Here is an 18,914-nt window from a genome sequence, read left to right on the forward strand (position 1 = left end):
TGCTGGAACCCAGATGCGTTGCCCCAGTGTGCAAGAGCCAATGGCACGACCGAGGACCAGCTGGCAGTGCTGGAACCCGGTTACTAAGCTGTATGTGCCCGCGCTTAAAAGCACTACCAAGGACCGCCTGATGTTGGCGGAACTCGGATACCCAGGAGGAGGCACCTAAGCCAAAGGCTCGGCCTGGAACCAGCTGACGGTGCTGGAACCAGGTGGTGGACCCCAAGGCCCACAGGAGAGGAGAGAACAGCTAGGCCGCGAGGCAGCCGCAGTTACCGAACCCCAACAGTCCTACAGGGGGAGCTGGGCCTACTGGCACTACAGAACCAGCCTTGACTACCAGTTCACGCAGCCCACATAGGAAGCTCCTAAACTGGAGGCACCCTGGAGTTGGCTAACCCGACCGCACCACGACGGGGCAAGCATAGGCGTCTCAGCGAGCTTGACACAACCCGGAAACAGCTGACGGTGCTGAAACCAGGCTTGGCACGAGGGAGTACCTGTGACAAGAACACTGCCGAGAACCAGCTGGCGGTGCTGGAACCCAGATGCGTTGCCCCAGTGTGCAAGAGCCAATGGCACGACCGAGGACCAGCTGGCGGTGCTGGAACCCGGTTACTAAGCTGTAGGTGCCCGCGCTTAAAAGCACTACCAAGGACCGCCTGACGTTGGCGGAACTCGGATACCCAGGAGGAGGCACCTAAGCCAAAGGCTCGGCCTGGAACCAGCTGACGGTGCTGGAACCAGGTGGTGGACCCCAAGGCCAACAGGAGAGGAGAGAACAGCTAGGCCGCGAGGCAGCCGCAGTTACCGAACCCCAACAGTCCTACAGGGGGAGCTGGGCCTACTGGCACTACAGAACCAGCCTTGACTACCAGTTCACGCAGCCCACATAGGAAGCTCATAAACTGGAGGCACCCTGGAGTTGGCTAACCCGACTGCAACACGACGGGGCAAACATAGGCGTCTCAGCGAGTTTGACACACCCCGGAAACAGCTGACGGTGCTGAAACCAGGTTTGGCACGAGGGAGTACCTGTGACAAAAACACTGCCGAGAACCAGCTGGCGGTGCTGGAACCCAGATGCGTTGCCCCAGTGTGCAAGAGCCAATGGCACGACCGAGGACCAGCTGACGGTGCTGGAACCCGGTTACTAAGCTGTAGGTGCCCGCGCTTAAAAGCACTACCAAGGACCGCCTGACGTTGGCGGAACTCGGATACCCAGGAGGAGGCACCTAAGCCAAAGGCTCGGCCCGGAACCAGCTGACGGTGCTGGAACCAGGTGGTGGACCCCAAGGCCCACAGGAGAGGAGAGAACAGCTAGGCCGCGAGGCAGCCGCAGTTACCGAACCCCAACAGTCCTACAGGGGGAGCTGGGCCTACTGGCACTACAGAACCAGCCTTGACTACCAGTTCACGCAGCCCACATAGGAAGCTCCTAAACTGGAGGCACCCTGGAGTTGGCTAACCCGACCGCACCACGACGGGGCAAGCATAGGCGTCTCAGTGAGCTTGACACAACCCGGAAACAGCTGACGGTGCTGAAACCAGGCTTGGCACGAGGGAGTACCTGTGACAAGAACACTGCCGAGAACCAGCTGGCGGTGCTGGAACCCAGATGCGTTGCCCCAGTGTGCAAGAGCCAATGGCACGACCGAGGACCAGCTGGCGGTGCTGGAACCCGGTTACTAAGCTGTAGGTGCCCGCGCTTAAAAGCACTACCAAGGACCGCCTGACGTTGGCGGAACTCGGATACCCAGGAGGAGGCACCTAAACCAAAGGCTCGGCCCGGAACCAGCTGACGGTGCTGGAACCAGGTGGTGGACCCCAAGGCCCACAGGAGAGGAGAGAACAGCTAGGCCGCGAGGCAGCCGCAGTTACCGAACCCCAACAGTCCTACAGGGGGAGCTGGGCCTACTGGCACTACAGAACCAGCCTTGACTACCAGTTCACGCAGCCCACATAGGAAGCTCCTAAACTGGAGGCACCCTGGAGTTGGCTAACCCGACCGCACCACGACGGGGCAAGCATAGGCGTCTCAGTGAGCTTGACACAACCCGGAAACAGCTGACGGTGCTGAAACCAGGCTTGGCACGAGGGAGTACCTGTGACAAGAACACTGCCGAGAACCAACTGGCGGTGCTGGAACCCAGATGCATTGCCCCAGTGTGCAAGAGCCAATGGCACGACCGAGGACCAGCTGGCGGTGCTGGAACCCGGTTACTAAGCTGTAGGTGCCCGCGCTTAAAAGCACTACCAAGGACCGCCTGACGTTGGCGGAACTCGGATACCCAGGAGGAGGCACCTAAGCCAAAGGCTCGGCCTGGAACCAGCTGACGGTGCTGGAACCAGGTGGTGGACCCCAAGGCCCACAGGAGAGGAGAGAACAGCTAGGCCGCGAGGCAGCTGCAGTTACCGAACCCCAACAGTCCTACAGGGGGAGCTGGGCCTACTGGCACTACAGAACCAGCCTTGACTACCAGTTCACGCAGCCCACATAGGAAGCTCCTAAACTGGAGGCACCCTGGAGTTGGCTAACCCGACCGCACCACGACGGGGCAAGCATAGGCATCTCAGTGAGCTTGACACAACCCGGAAACAGCTGACGGTGCTGAAACCAGGCTTGGCACGAGGGAGTACCTGTGACAAGAACACTGCCAAGAACCAGCTGGCGGTGCTGGAACCCAGATGCGTTGCCCCAGTGTGCAAGAGCCAATGGCACGACCGAGGACCAGCTGGCGGTGCTGGAACCCGGTTACTAAGCTGTAGGTGCCCGCGCTTAAAAGCACTACCAAGGACCGCCTGACGTTGGCGGAACTCGGATACCCAGGAGGAGGCACCTAAGCCAAAGGCTCGGCCCGGAACCAGCTGACGGTGCTGGAACCAGGTGGTGGACCCCAAGGCCCACAGGAGAGGAGAGAACAGCTAGGCCGCGAGGCAGCCGCAGTTACCGAACCCCAACAGTCCTACAGGGGGAGCTGGGCCTACTGGCACTACAGAACCAGCCTTGACTACCAGTTCACGCAGCCCACATAGGAAGCTCCTAAACTGGAGGCACCCTGGAGTTGGCTAACCCGACTGCAACACGACGGGGCAAACATAGGCGTCTCAGCGAGTTTGACACAACCCGGAAACAGCTGACGGTGCTGAAACCAGGTTTGGCACGAGGGAGTACCTGTGACAAAAACACTGCAGAGAACCAGCTGGCGGTGCTGGAACCCAGATGCGTTGCCCCAGTGTGCAAGAGCCAATGGCACGACCGAGGACCAGCTGGCGGTGCTGGAACACGGTTACTAAGCTGTAGGTGCCCGCGCTTAAAAGCACTACCAAGGACCGCCTGACGTTGGCGGAACTCGGATACCCAGGAGGAGGCACCTAAGCCAAAGGCTCGGCCCGGAACCAGCTGACGGTGCTGGAACCAGGTGGTGGACCCCAAGGCCCACAGGAGAGGATAGAACAGCTAGGCCGCGAGGCAGCCGCAGTTACCGAACCCCAACAGTCCTACAGGGGGAGCTGGGCCTACTGGCACTACAGAACCAGCCTTGACTACCAGTTCACGCAGCCCACATAGGAAGCTCCTAAACTGGAGGCACCCTGGAGTTGGCTAACCCGACCGCACCACGACGGGGCAAGCATAGGCGTCTCAGCGAGCTTGACACAACCCGGAAACAGCTGACGGTGCTGAAACCAGGCTTGGCACGAGGGAGTACCTGTGACAAGAACACTGCCGAGAATCAGCTGGCGGTGCTGGAACCCAGATGCGTTGCCCCAGTGTGCAAGAGCCAATGGCACGACCGAGGACCAGCTGGCGGTGCTGGAACCCGGTTACTAAGCTGTAGGTGCCCGCGCTTAAAAGCACTACCAAGGACCGCCTGACGTTGGCGGAACTCGGATACCCAGGAGGAGGCACCTAAGCCAAAGGCTCGGCCTGGAACCAGCTGACGGTGCTGGAACCAGGTGGTGGACCCCAAGGCCCACAGGAGAGGAGAGAACAGCTAGGCCGCGAGGCAGCCGCAGTTACCGAACCCCAACAGTCCTACAGGGGGAGCTGGGCCTACTGGCACTACAGAACCAGCCTTGACTACCAGTTCACGCAGCCCACATAGGAAGCTCCTAAACTGGAGGCACCCTGGAGTTGGCTAACCCGACCGCACCACGACGGGGCAAGCATAGGCGTCTCAGCGAGCTTGACACAACCCGGAAACAGCTGACGGTGCTGAAACCAGGCTTGGCACGAGGGAGTACCTGTGACAAGAACACTGCCGAGAACCAGCTGGCGGTGCTGGAACCCAGATGCGTTGCCCCAGTGTGCAAGAGCCAAGGGCACGACCGAGGACCAGCTGGCGGTGCTGGAACCCGGTTACTAAGCTGTAGGTGCCCGCGCTTAAAAGCACTACCAAGGACCGCCTGACGTTGGCGGAACTCGGATACCCAGGAGGAGGCACCTAAGCCAAAGGCTCGGTCTGGAACCAGCTGACGGTGCTGGAACCAGGTGGTGGACCCCAAGGCCCACAGGAGAGGAGAGAACAGCTAGGCCGCGAGGCAGCCGCAGTTACCGAACCCCAACAGTCCTACAGGGGGAGCTGGGCCTACTGGCACTTTAGAACCAGCCTTGACTACCAGTTCACGCAGCCCACATAGGAAGCTCCTAAACTGGAGGCACCCTGGAGTTGGCTAACCCGACCGCACCACGACGGGGCAAGCATAGGCGTCTCAGCGAGCTTGACACAACCCGGAAACAGCTGACAGTGCTGAAACCAGGCTTGGCACGAGGGAGTACCTGTGACAAGAACACTGCCGAGAACCAGCTGGCGGTGCTGGAACCCAGATGCGTTGCCCCAGTGTGCAAGAGCCAAGGGCACGACCGAGGACCAGCTGGCGGTGCTGGAACCCGGTACTAAGCTGTAGGTGCCCGCGCTTAAAAGCACTACCAAGGACCGCCTGACGTTGGCGGAACTCGGATACCCAGGAGGAGGCACCTAAGCCAAAGGCTCGGTCTGGAACCAGCTGACGGTGCTGGAACCAGGTGGTGGACCCCAAGGCCCACAGGAGAGGAGAGAACAGCTAGGCCGCGAGGCAGCCGCAGTTACCGAACCCCAACAGTCCTACAGGGGGAGCTGGGCCTACTGGCACTTTAGAACCAGCCTTGACTACCAGTTCACGCAGCCCACATAGGAAGCTCCTAAACTGGAGGCACCCTGGAGTTGGCTAACCCGACCGCACCACGACGGGGCAAGCATAGGCGTCTCAGCGAGCTTGACACAACCCGGAAACAGCTGACAGTGCTGAAACCAGGCTTGGCACGAGGGAGTACCTGTGACAAGAACACTGCCGAGAACCAGCTGGCGGTGCTGGAACCCAGATGCGTTGCCCCAGTGTGCAAGAGCCAATGGCACGACCGAGGACCAGCTGGCGGTGCTGGAACCCGGTTACTAAGCTGTAGGTGCCCGCGCTTAAAAGCACTACCAAGGACCGCCTGACGTTGGCGGAACTCGGATACCCAGGAGGAGGCACCTAAGCCAAAGGCTCGGCCTGGAACCAGCTGACGGTGCTGGAACCAGGTGGTGGACCCCAAGGCCCACAGGAGAGGAGAGAACAGCTAGGCCGCGAGGCAGCCGCAGTTACCGAACCCCAACAGTCCTACAGGGGGAGCTGGGCCTACTGGCACTACAGAACCAGCCTTGACTACCAGTTCACGCAGCCCACATAGGAAGCTCCTAAACTGGAGGCACCCTGGAGTTGGCTAACCCGACCGCACCACGACGGGGCAAGCATAGGCGTCTCAGCGAGCTTGACACAACCCGGAAACAGCTGACGGTGCTGAAACCAGGCTTGGCACGAGGGAGTACCTGTGACAAGAACACTGCCGAGAACCAGCTGGCGGTGCTGGAACCCAGATGCGTTGCCTATTAAAGATTGTCTTCCTAGAGCCCCAACTAGCGGTGTTGGAGCTAAGGGTAAGCAGGGGGAGCAGAGTGTAGGCCGAAGCCTGCACTGGAGGCAGCTTTGTGTCTGCGTTGCGTTTGCAGGACACTTTGCCGGCTACACAGTGGGGGAACAGCTGGCATTGCTGAACCCCACTAACACAATGGCGTGTGTTTTTCTCTGTGCAGATAGCACTTGCGGTCAGAAACTAGCGATGTTAGAGCCCGTGTTGAAGCAGGAGGAGGAGGAGAGGAGCAGAGTGTAGGCCGAAGCCTATTTGAACCAATTTCAAAGGAAACCTTTAACCCCCCCTCAGGTGTTACAAAGTACAAGAGACACACCTTGTGCAGTATTAATGCTGCACAAGTGAAAGGTTGCTCTATTAATTTGTCTACTTGCACACGCTGAATGAAAGACGTACACAATTTAGCCCATTCTACAGTCAAACTGTAGTGGATGCGTGACTTGGCTTTTTAAGGAGACGCAGCACAGGTGTCCCAAATAACGCCTTGGTGCTTGGCGCAGCTTCCTGAGCGTTGTTATTTGCTGTACAGGAGTCTGCGCTCTTGTGTTATCCCTTGGCAATGCCCTGTTAGAGCTGCCCGTCTTATGACCTCATTTCATGTTGGCCGGTACGGTTAACGATGGCCATAAATCCCAGACCCACAGTGCCTTTTCATAAAGTCACACTGCGGTGCTGTGATTCGTGGCCTTGAGCAGTAAATATTTTGGCCGCTCACACACGTCCTTACACCTGCTTCAGACTGGGCGGCCTCTGCTGATCCCTTCTCGCATGCCGCGGCCATGAGGCTGCACAGTCTGAAGAAGGCGGAAGGAGATGAGTTAAGGCAGGTGAAGATATGCACTGCTCGTGCCCATCAATCACACCCTCGCAGTCAAAATAAGACAACGAGGAGCATTGTTTCAGGCAGGGCGGACGCACAGGCGCAACAAGCCAACCAATGATGTCAGAAGACGGGAAGCGCTACCAAGGGGGGTGCTGCGTATCATTAGAAAGGAAAGTCACACCTCAGGGACAGTGGAATGGTCTGAATGAGACACATTTTGTACGTTTTGAGTTCCACGTGGGCAAGGACAAAAAGTCAGCCACCTTGTACAAATGCAGCAGTACTGCTGTACAAGGTGGCTGTTATACATAGAAACACCTGGGGGTGGGGGGCAGGCTCCCTTCAATTTCAGTTCATGTGCCTGCGTGGCGTTTGCAGGACACGTTGCCAGCTACACAGCAGGGGAACAGCTGGCGGTGCTGAACCCCACTAACACATTGGCTGGTGTTTTTCTCTGTGCAGCTAGCATGTCCGGGCAGAAACTGGCGTTGTTTGAGCCCAGGGTCAGCAGGAGGAGGAGAGGAGCAAAGTGTAGGCCGAAGCCTGCACTGGTGGCAGCTTTTGTTCTGTTGTGCCAGCGTGGCTTGTGCTGGACACATTGCCGACTACACAGCAGGGGAACAGCTGGCGTTGCTGAACCCCACTAACACATTGACTGGTGTTTTTCTCTGTGCAGCTAGCAGTTCCGGGCAAAAACTAGCGGTGTTTGAGCCCAGGGTCAGCAGCAGGAGTAGAGGAGCAGAGTGTAGGCCGAAGCCTAGTTGAACCAATTTCAAAGGTTACCTTTAACCCCCCCCTCAGGTGTTGCAAGGTACAAGAGCCACACCTTGAACAGCATTAATGATGCACAAGTCAAAGGTTGCTCTATTTAATTTTGCTCCTTGCACACGCTGAATTAAACACGTACACTGTTTAGCCCATTATACTGTCAAACAGTAGTGGAGGCGTGACTACTAGTCTTTTTAAGGAGACGCAGCACAGGTGTACAAATTTACACCTAGGTGCTGTGCGCAGATTCCTTACCGTTGTTATTTACAGTACAGGAAACTGCGCTCTTGTGTTATCCCTTGGCAATACCCTGTTAGTGCAGGCCGTCTCATGACCTCATTTCATGTTGGCCGGTGCGGTTAACGATGGCCATAAATCCCAGACCCACAGTGGCTTTTCCTAAAGTCACACTGCGGTGCTGGGATTCGTGGCCTTGTGCAGTAAATATGTTCGCCGCTCACACATGTCCTTACACCTGCTTCAGACTGGGCGGCCTCAGCTGATCCCTTATCGCATGCCGCGGCCATGAGGCCGCACAGTCAGAAGAAGGCGGAAGGAGGGGAGTGAAGACAGGGGAACATATGCACTGCTCGTGCCCATCAATCACACCCTCGCAGTCAAAATATATGAGACAACGGGGGGCGTTGTGTCGGGCAGGGGGGATGCACAGGCACAGCCAGCCAACCAATGATGTCAGGAGACGGGCAGCGCTAACAATGGGGGTGCTGCGTGTCATTAAAAAGGAAAGTCACACCTCAGGGACATTGTAATGGTCTGTAATGAGACACATTTTGTACTTGTTGAGTTCCACATGTGCAAGGAGAAAAAGTCAGCCACCTTGTACAAATGCAGCAGTACTGCTGTACAAGGTGGCTGTTATACATAGAAACACCTGGGGGGGTGGGGGGCAGGCTCCCTTCAATTTCAGTTCATGTGCCTGCGTGGCGTTTGCAGGACACGTTGCCAGCTACACAGCAGGGGAACAGCTGGCGGTGCTGAACCCCACTAACACATTGGCTGGTGTTTTTCTCTGTGCAGCTAGCATGTCCGGGCAGAAACTGGCGTTGTTTGAGCCCAGGGTCAGCAGGAGGAGGAGAGGAGCAAAGTGTAGGCCGAAGCCTGCACTGGTGGCAGCTTTTGGTCAGTTGTGCCAGCGTGGCTTGTGCTGGACACGATGCCGACTACACAGCAGGGGAACAGCTGGCGGTGCTGAACCCCACTAACACATTGACTGGTGTTTTTCTCTGTGCAGCTAGCATGTCCGGGCAGAAACTGGCGTTGTTTGAGCCCAGGGTCAGCAGGAGGAGGAGAGGAGCAAAGTGTAGGCCGAAGCCTGCACTGGTGGCAGCTTTTGTTCTGTTGTGCCAGCGTGGCTTGTGCTGGACACGTTGCCGACTACACAGCAGGGGAACAGCTGGCGTTGCTGAACCCCACTAACACATTGACTGGTGTTTTTCTCTGTGCAGCTAGCAGTTCCGGGCAAAAACTAGCGGTGTTTGAGCCCAGGGTCAGCAGGAGGAGTAGAGGAGCAGAGTGTAGGCCGAAGCCTAGTTGAACCAATTTCAAAGGTTACCTTTAACCCCCCCCTCAGGTGTTGCAAGGTACAAGAGCCACACCTTGAACAGCATTAATGATGCACAAGTCAAAGGTTGCTCTATTTAATTTTGCTCCTTGCACACGCTGAATTAAACACGTACACTATTTAGCCCATTATACTGTCAAACAGTAGTGGAGGCGTGACTACTAGTCTTTTTAAGGAGACGCAGCACAGGTGTACAAATTTATACCTAGGTGCTGTGCGCAGATTCCTTACCGTTGTTATTTGCAGTACAGGAAACTGCGCTCTTGTGTTATCCCTTGGCAATACCCTGTTAGTGCAGGCCGTCTCATGACCTCATTTCATGTTGGCCGGTGCGGTTAACGATGGCCATAAATCCCAGACCCACAGTGGCTTTTCCTAAAGTCACACTGCGGTGCTGGGATTCGTGGCCTTGTGCAGTAAATATGTTCGCCGCTCACACATGTCCTTACACCTGCTTCAGACTGGGCGGCCTCAGCTGATCCCTTATTGCATGCCGCGGCCATGAGGCCGCACAGTCAGAAGAAGGCGGAAGGAGGGGAGTGAAGACAGGGGAACATATGCACTGCTCGTGCCCATCAATCACACCCTCGCAGTCAAAATATATGAGACAATGGAGGGCGTTGTGTCGGGCAGGGGGGATGCACAGGCACAACCAGCCAACCAATGATGTCAGGAGACGGGCAGCGCTAACAATGGGGGTGCTGCGTGTCATTAAAAAGGAAAGTCACACCTCAGGGACATTGTAATGGTCTGTAATGAGACACATTTTGTACTTGTTGAGTTCCACGTGTGCAAGGAGAAAAAGTCAGCCACCTTGTACAAATGCAGCAGTACTGCTGTACAAGGTGGCTGTTATACATAGAAACACCTGGGGGGGTGGGGGGCAGGCTCCCTTCAATTTCAGTTCATGTGCCTGCGTGGCGTTTGCAGGACACGTTGCCAGCTACACAGCAGGGGAACAGCTGGCGGTGCTGAACCCCACTAACACATTGGCTGGTGTTTTTCTCTGTGCAGCTAGCATGTCCGGGCAGAAACCGGCGTTGTTTGAGCCCAGGGTCAGCAGGAGGAGGAGAGGAGCAAAGTGTAGGCCGAAGCCTGCACTGGTGGCAGCTTTTGGTCAGTTGTGCCAGCGTGGCTTGTGCTGGACACGATGCCAACTACACAGCAGGGGAACAGCTGGCGGTGCTGAACCCCACTAACACATTGACTGGTGTTTTTCTCTGTGCAGCTAGCATGTCCGGGCAGAAACTGGCGTTGTTTGAGCCCAGGGTCAGCAGGAGGAGGAGAGGAGCGATGTGTAGGCCGAAGCCTGCACTGGTGGCAGCTTTTGGTCAGTTGTGCCAGCGTGGCTTGTGCTGGACACGATGCCGGCTACACAGCGGGGGAACAGCTGGCGGTGCTGAACCCCACTAACACATTGGCTGGTGTTTTTCTCTGTGCAGCTAGCACTTCCGGGCAGAAACTGGCGGTGTTTGAGCCCAGGGTCAGCAGGAGGAGGAGAGGAGCAGAGTGTAGGCCGAAGCCTGCACTGGTGGCAGCTTTTGGTCAGTTGTGCCAGCGTGGCTTGTGCTGGACACGATGCCGACTACACAGCAGGGGAATAGCTGGCGGTGCTGAACCTCACTAACACATTGACTGGTGTTTTTCTCTGTGCAGCTAGCAGTTCCGGGCAAAAACTAGCGGTGTTTGAGCCCAGGGTCAGCAGGAGAGGAGCAGAGTGTAGGCCGAAGCCTAGTTGAACCAATTTCAAAGGTTACCTTTAACCCCCCTCAGGTGTTGCAAGGTACAAGAGCCACACCTTGTGCAGCATTAATTAAAGGTTGCTCTATTTGTTTTGCTCCTTGCACACGCTGACTAAAACACGTACACTATTTAGCCCATTATACTGTCAAACAGTTGTGGAGGCGTGACTTGTCTTTTTAAGGAGACGCAGCACAGGGGTCAAAATTTGCACCTAGGTACTGGGCGCAGATTCCTGAGCGTTGTTATTTGCTGTACAGGAGTCTGCGCTATTGTGATCCCTTGGCCATGCGCTGTGAGCACTTCCTGTCTTCTGACCTCATTTCATGTCGGCCGTTGCGGTTAGCGATGGACATGAATCCCAGACCCACAGTGTGTTTTCAAAAAATCACACTGCGTGGCTGGGATTCGTGGCCTTGTGCAGTAAATAGGTTTGCCGCTTACACATGTCCTTACACCTGCTCCAGACTGGGCGGCCTCAGCTGATCCCTTATCGCCTACCACGGCCAGGAGGCCGCCCAGTCTGAAGAAGGCGGAAGGAGATGAGTTAAGACAGGCGAACATATGCACTGCTCGTGACCATAAACCACACCCTCGCTGACAAAATAAATATGACAACGAGGGGCGTTGTTTCTAGCAGGGCGGATGCACAGGCGCAGCCAGCTAACCATGATGACAAAAGACGGGAAACGCTACCAAGGGGGGTGCTGCGTATCATTAGAAAGGAAAGTCACACCTCAAGGACAGTGGAATGGTCTCAATGAGACACATTTTGTACGTGTTGAGTTCCACGTGGGCAAGGAGAAAAAGTCAGCCACCTTGTACAAATGCAGCAGTACTGCTGTACTAGGTGGCTGTTATACATAGAAACACCTGGGGGGGTGGGGCCAGGTTCCCTTTAATTTCAGTTCATGTGCCTGCGTGGCGTTTGCAGGTCACGTTGCCGGCTACACAGCAGGGGAACAGCTGGCGTTGCTGAACCCCACTAACACATTGGCTGGTGTTTTTCTCTGTGCAGCCAGCACTTCCGGGCAAAAACTAGCGGTGTTTGAGCCCAGGGTCAGCAGGAGGAGGAGAGGAGCAGAGTGTAGGCCGAAGCCTGCACTGGTGGCAGCTTTTGTTCTGTTGTGCCAGCGTGGCTTGTGCTGGACACGTTGCCGACTACACAGCAGGGGAACAGCTGGCAGTGCTGAACCCCACTGACACATCACCTAGTGTTTTTTCTGTGTAGACAACACTTCCAGGTGGCAACTGACAGTGTTGAAACCCAGGGAATCAAAGAGGAGCAGAGTGTAGGCCGAAGCCTGCAGTGGAGCAAGTTGAAAGGGAACCTTTAACCCCCCCCCCAAGGCATTTGTTGCTGAAAGAGCCATCTTGTACAGCAGTAATACTGCACATGGAAAATGGTGGCTCTGAAAATTATGCTCCTTGCAAACGCTGAAGTACACACTCATATAATGTGTCCCCTCACACCGTCAAACCATCCAGGAAGTGGGACTTTCCTTTGTAATGTGACACAGCACAGCCGTCATTCCAACCCCCCTGGTGCCGGGCGCCACCTCCTCAACGTTGTTTGGTTCTGTCACGGAGCCCGCGCTGTAATGTTATCCCTTGGCCATGCACAGTTAGCGGTGCCCGTCTTCTGACATCATGTAGGTGTCAGGCTGGCAGTGCCTGTGCGTCCAAGCTGCCCGAGATCCAACCTTGCAGTGTCATCTAATGTAGTCCCACTGCGGGCCAGGGATCCATGGGCATGCGCAGTGCATATCATCGCCTCTCACTCACCTCCTTCCTGCTTCTTCAGACTGTGCGGCGTCACGGCCGTGGCATGCTATTAGGGATCAGCTGACGCCGCCTAGTCTGAAGAAGCGTGAAGAAGGGGAGTGAGAGGCTAGTATATGCACTGCGCATGGCCATGGATACCAGGCCCACTGTGGGATCACATTAGACGACACTGCGAGGTGTGATTTCGGGCAGCGTGGATGCACAGGCGCAGCCAGGACGACAACAAATGATGTCAGAGGACGGGCAGCGCAAACTGTGCATGGCCAAGGGATAACATAACAGCGCAGGGTCCATGACGGAATCAAACAACGCTAAGGAGGCAGCGCACGGTGCCAAGGGGGTAGCAATGACGGCTGTGCTGCGTCACATTACAAAGGAAAGTCCCACCTCCGGGACGGTTGGATGGTGTGAGGGGACACATTACATGAGTGTGTAGTTCAGCGTTTGCAAGGAGCATAATTTCAAGAGCGACCTTTCCCTTGTGCAGTATTAGTGCTGCACATGGTGGCTCTTTCAGTAACAAACACCTGGGGGGGGGGACAGGTCCCCTTACATTTTAGTTGTGCCAGCGTGGCGGTCGCATGACACGTTGCCGGATACACAGCTGGGGATCAGCTGACGTTACTGAACCCCAATAACAGAGGAGCGACTGTTGACTGTGCACACAGCACTTCCAGGCACCAACTGGCGGTGTTAGAGCCCAGGGACAGCAGGAGGAGCAGATTGGAGGTATTGCCGCACACACAGCTGGGGATCAGCTGACGTTACTGAACCCCAATAACAGAGGAGCGACTGTTGACTGTGCACACAGCACTTCCAGGCACCAACTGGCGGTGTTAGAGCCCAGGGACAGCAGGAGGAGCAGATTGGAGGTATTGCCGCACACACAGCTGGGGATCAGCTGACGTTACTGAACCCCAATAACAGAGGAGCGACTGTTGACTGTGCACACAGCACTTCCAGGCACCAACTGGCGGTGTTAGAGCCCAGGGACAGCAGGAGGAGCAGATTGGAGGTATTGCCGCACACACAGCTGGGGATCAGCTGACGTTACTGAACCCCAATAACAGAGGAGCGACTGTTGACTGTGCACACAGCACTTCCAGGCACCAACTGGCGGTGTTAGAGCCCAGGGACAGCAGGAGGAGCAGAGGAACAGAGTGTAGGCCAAAGCCTGATTGGAGCAAGTTGAAAGGAAACCTTTAACCCCCCCCCCAAGACGTTTGTAGCTGAAAGAGCCATCTTGTGCAGCACTAAGGATGCAAAAGGAAAAGGTTGCTCTTTTAATTATGCTCCTTGCAAACACCGAAGTAAACACTAAAAATGTGTCCCTTTATACCGTTAAACCGTTCCGGAGGTGCGAATTTCCTTCGTAATGGGACACAGCACAGCTGTCATTCCTATCCCTTGATGCCGTGCGCTGCCTCCTCAGCGTTGTTTTAACCCCTTTACCCCCAAGGGTGGTTTGCATGTCAATGACCAGGCCAATTTTTACAATTCTGACCACTGTCCCTTTATGAGGTTATAACTCCGAAACGCTTCAACGGATCCTGGTGATTCTGACATTGTTTTCTCGTGACATATTGTACTTCATGATAGTGGTAAAATTTCTTTGATAGTACCTGCATTTATTTGTGAAAAAAACAGAAATTTGGCGAAAATTTTGAAAATTTCGCAACTTTCAAACTTTGAATTTTTATGCAATTAAATCACAGAGATATGTCACACAAAATACTTAATAAGTAACATTTCCCACATGTCTCCTTTACATCAGCATAATTTTGGAACCAATTTTTTTTTTGTTAGGGAGTTATAAGGGTTAAAAGTTGACCAGCAATTTCTCATTTTTACAACACCCTTTTTTTTTAGGGACCACGTCTCATTTGAAGTCATTTTGAGGGGTCTATATGATAGAAAATGCCCAAGTGTGACACCATTCTAAAAACTGCACCCCTCAAGGTGCTCAAAACCACATTCAAGAAGTTTATTAACCCTTCAGGTGTTTAATAGGAATTTTTGGAATGTATAAATAAAAATGAACATTTAACTTTTTTACACAAAAAATTTACTTCAGCTCCAATTTGTTTTATTTTACTAAGGGTAACAGGAGAAATTGGACCCAAAAAGTTGTTGTCCAATTTGTCCTGAGTACGCTGATACCCCATATGTGGCAGTAAACCACTGTTTGGGCGCATGGGAGAGCTTGGAAGGGAAGGAGCGCTATTTGACTTTTCAATGCAAAATTGACAGGAATTGAGATGGGACGCCATGTTGCGCTTGGAGAGCCACTGATGTGCCTAAACATTGAAACCCCCCACAAATGACACCATTTTGGAAAGTAGACCCCCTAAGGAACTTATCTGGATGTGTGGTGAGCACTTTGACCCACCAAGTGCTTCACAGAAGTTCATAATGCAGAACCGTAAAAATAAAAAATCATATTTTTTCACAAAAATTATATTTTTTCCCCCAATTTTTTATTTTTCCAAGGGTAAGAGAAGAAATTGGACCTCAAAAGTTGTTGTCCAATTTGTCCTGAGTACGCTGATACCCCATATGTGGCAGTAAACCACTGTTTGGGCGCATGGGAGAGCTCGGAAGGGAAGGAGCGCAGTTTGACTTTTCAATGCCAAATTGACAGAAATTGAGATGGGACGCCATGTTGCGTTTGGAGAGCCACTGATGTGCCTAAACATTGAAACCCCCCACAAGTGACACCATTTTGGAAAGTAGACCCCCTAAGGAACTTATCTGGATGTGTGGTGAGCACTTTGACCCACCAAGTGCTTCACAGAAGTTTATAATGCAGAACCGTAAAAATAAAAAATCATATTTTTTCACAAAAATTATATTTTTGCCCCCAATTTTTTATTTTTCCAAGGGTAAGAGAAGAAATTGGACCTCAAAAGTTGTTGTTCAATTTGTCCTGAGTATGCTGATACCCCATATGTGGCAGTAAACCACTGTTTGGGCGCATGGGAGAGCTCGGAAGGGAAGGAGCGCAGTTTGACTTTTCAATGCAAAATTGACAGAAATTGAGATGGGACGCCATGTTGCGTTTGGAGAGCCACTGATGTGCCTAAACATTGAAACCCCCCACAAGTGACACCATTTTGGAAAGTAGACCCCCTAAGTAACTTATCTAGAGGTGTGGTGAGCACTTTGACCCACCAAGTGCTTCACAGAAGTTTATAATGCAGAACCGTAAAAATAAAAAATCATATTTTTTCACAAAAATTATATTTTTGCCCCCAATTTTTTATTTTTCCAAGGGTAAGAGAAGAAATTGGACCTCAAAAGTTGTTGTCCAATTTGTCCCGAGTACGCTGATACCCCATATGTGGCAGTAAACCACTGTTTGGGCGCATGGGAGAGCTCGGAAGGGAAGGAGCGCCGTTTGACTTTTCAATGCAAAATTGACAGGAATTGAGATGGGACGCCATGTTGCGTTTGGAGAGCCACTGATGTGCCTAAACATTGAAACCCCCCACAAGTGACACCATTTTGGAAAGTAGACCCCCTAAGTAACTTATCTGGATGTGTGGTGAGCACTTTGACCCACCAAGGGCTTCACAGAAGTTTATAATGCAGAGCCATAAAAATAAAACAAAATTTTTTTCCCACAAAAATTATTTTTTAGCCCCCAGTTTTGTATTTTCCCTAGGGTAACAGGAGAAATTGGACCCCAAAAGTTGTTGTCCAATTTGTCCTGAGTACGCTGATACCCCATATGTGGGGGGGAACCACCGTTTGGGCGCATGGGAGGGTTCGGAAGGGAAGGAGCGCCATTTGGAATGCAGACTTAGATGGAATGGTCTGCAGGCGTCACATTGCGTTTGCAGAGCCCCTAATGTACCTAAACAGTAGAAACCCCCCACAAGTGACACCATTTTGGAAAGTAGACCCCCTAAGGAACTCATCTTGATGTGTTGAGAGCTTTGAACCCCCAAGTATTTCACTACAGTTTATAACGCAGAGCCATGCAAATAAAAAATATTTTTTTTTCCACAAAAATTATATTTTAGCCCCCAGTTTTGTATTTTTCCAAGGGTAGCAGGAGAAATTGGACCCTAAATGTTGTTGTCCAATTTGTCCTGAGTACGCTGATACCCGATATGTGGGGGGGAACCACCGTTTGGGCGCATGGGAGGGCTCGGAAGGGAAGGAGCATCATTTGGAATGCAGACTTAGATGGATTGGTCTGCAGGCGTCACATTGCGTTTGCAGAGCCCCTAATGTACCTAAACAGTAGAAACCCCCCACAAGTGACCCCATATTGGAAACTAGACCCCTCAATGAACTTATCTAGATGTGTTGTGAGAACTTTGAACCCCCAAGTGTTTCACTACAGTTTATAACGCAGAGCCGTGAAAATAAAAAATCTTTTTGTTTTCCCACAAAAATTATTTTTTAGCCCCCAGTTTTGTATTTTCCCAAGGGTAACAGGAGAAATTGGTCCACAAAAGTTGTTGTCCAATTTGTCCTGAGTACGCTGATACCCCATATGTTGGGGTAAACCCTTGTTTGGGCACACAGGAGAGCTCGGAAGGGAAGGAGCACTGTTTTACTTTTTCAACGCAGAATTGGCTGGAATTGAGATCGGACGCCATGTCGTGTTTGGAGAGCCCCTGATGTGCCGAAACAGTGGAAACCCCCCAATTATAACTGAAACCCTAATCTAAACACACCCCTAACCCTAATTCCAACGGTAACCCTAACCACACCTCTAACCCTGACACACCCCTAACCCTAATCCCAACCCTATTCCCAACTGTAAATGTAATCTAAACCCTAACCCTAACTTTAGCCCCAACCCTAACTGTAGCCCCAACCCTAACCCTAACCCTAGCCCTAACCCTAGCCCTAACCCTAGCCCTAACCCTAACCCTAGCCCTAACCCTAGCCCTAACCCTAGCCCTAACCCTAGCCCTAACCCTAACCCTAGCCCTAACCCTAGCCCTAACCCTAGCCCTAGCCCTAACCCTAGCCCTAACCCTAGCCCTAACCCTAACCCTAGCCCTAACCCTAACCCTAGCCCTAGCCCTAACCCTAGCCCTAACCCTAGCCCTAGCTCTAACCCTAGCCCTAACCCTAGCCCTAATGGGAAAATGGAAATAAATACATTTTTTTTTATTTTTCCCTAACTAAGGGGGTGATGAAGGGGGGTTTGATTTACTTTTATAGCGAGTTTTTTAGCGGATTTTTATGATTGGCAGCCGTCACACACTGAAAGACCCTTTTTATTGCAAAAAATATTTTTTGCAATACCACATTTTGAGAGCTATAATTTTTCCATATTTTGGTCCACAGAGTCAAGTGAGGTCTTGTTTTTTGCGGGACGAGTTGACGTTTTTATTGAAAACATTTTTGGGCACGTGACATTTTTTGATCGCTTTTTATTCCGATTTTTGTGAGGAAGAATGACCAAAAGCCAGCTATTCATGAATTTCTATTGGGGGAGGCGTTTATACCGTTCCGCGTTTGGTAAAATTGATAAATCAGTTTTATTCTTCGGGTCAGTACGATTACAGCGATACCTCATTTATATCATTTTTTTATGGTTTGGCGCTTTTATACGATAAAAACTATTTTACAGAAAAAATAATTATTTTTGCATCGCTTTATTCTCAGGACTATAACTTTTTTATTTTTTTGCTGATGATGCTGTATGGCGGCTCTTTTTTTGCAGGACAATATGACGCTTTCAGCGGTACCATGGTTATTTATATCTGTCCTTTTGATCGCGTGTTATTCCACTTTTTGTTCGGCGGTATGATAATAAAGCGTTGTTTTTTGTCTCGTTTTTTTTTTTTTTTCTTACGGTGTTTACTGAAGGGGTTAACTAGTGGGACAGTTTTATAGGTCGGGTCGTTACGGACGCGGCGATTCTAAATATGTGTACTTTTATTGGTTTTTTTTTTTATTTAGATGAAGAAATGTATTTATGGGAATAATATTTTTTTTTTTCATTATTTTGGAATATTTTTTTTTATTTTTTTTACACATTTGGAAAATTTTTTTTTTACTTTTTTACTTTGTCCCAGGGGGGGACATCACAGATCAGTGATCTGACAGTTTGCACAGCACTCTGTCAGATCACTGATCTGACATGCAGCGCTGCAGGCTTCACAGTGCCTGCTCTGAGCAGGCTCTGTGAAGCCACCTCCCTCCCTGCAGGACCCGGATCCGTGGCCATCTTGGATCCGGGGCTGGAGGGAGCAGGGAGGGAGGTGAGACCCTCGCAGCAACGCGATCACATCGCGTTG

The sequence above is a fragment of the Ranitomeya imitator genome, chromosome 2, assembly GCF_032444005.1.
Source record: "Ranitomeya imitator isolate aRanImi1 chromosome 2, aRanImi1.pri, whole genome shotgun sequence".
Classification (NCBI taxonomy): Eukaryota; Metazoa; Chordata; class Amphibia; order Anura; family Dendrobatidae; genus Ranitomeya; species Ranitomeya imitator.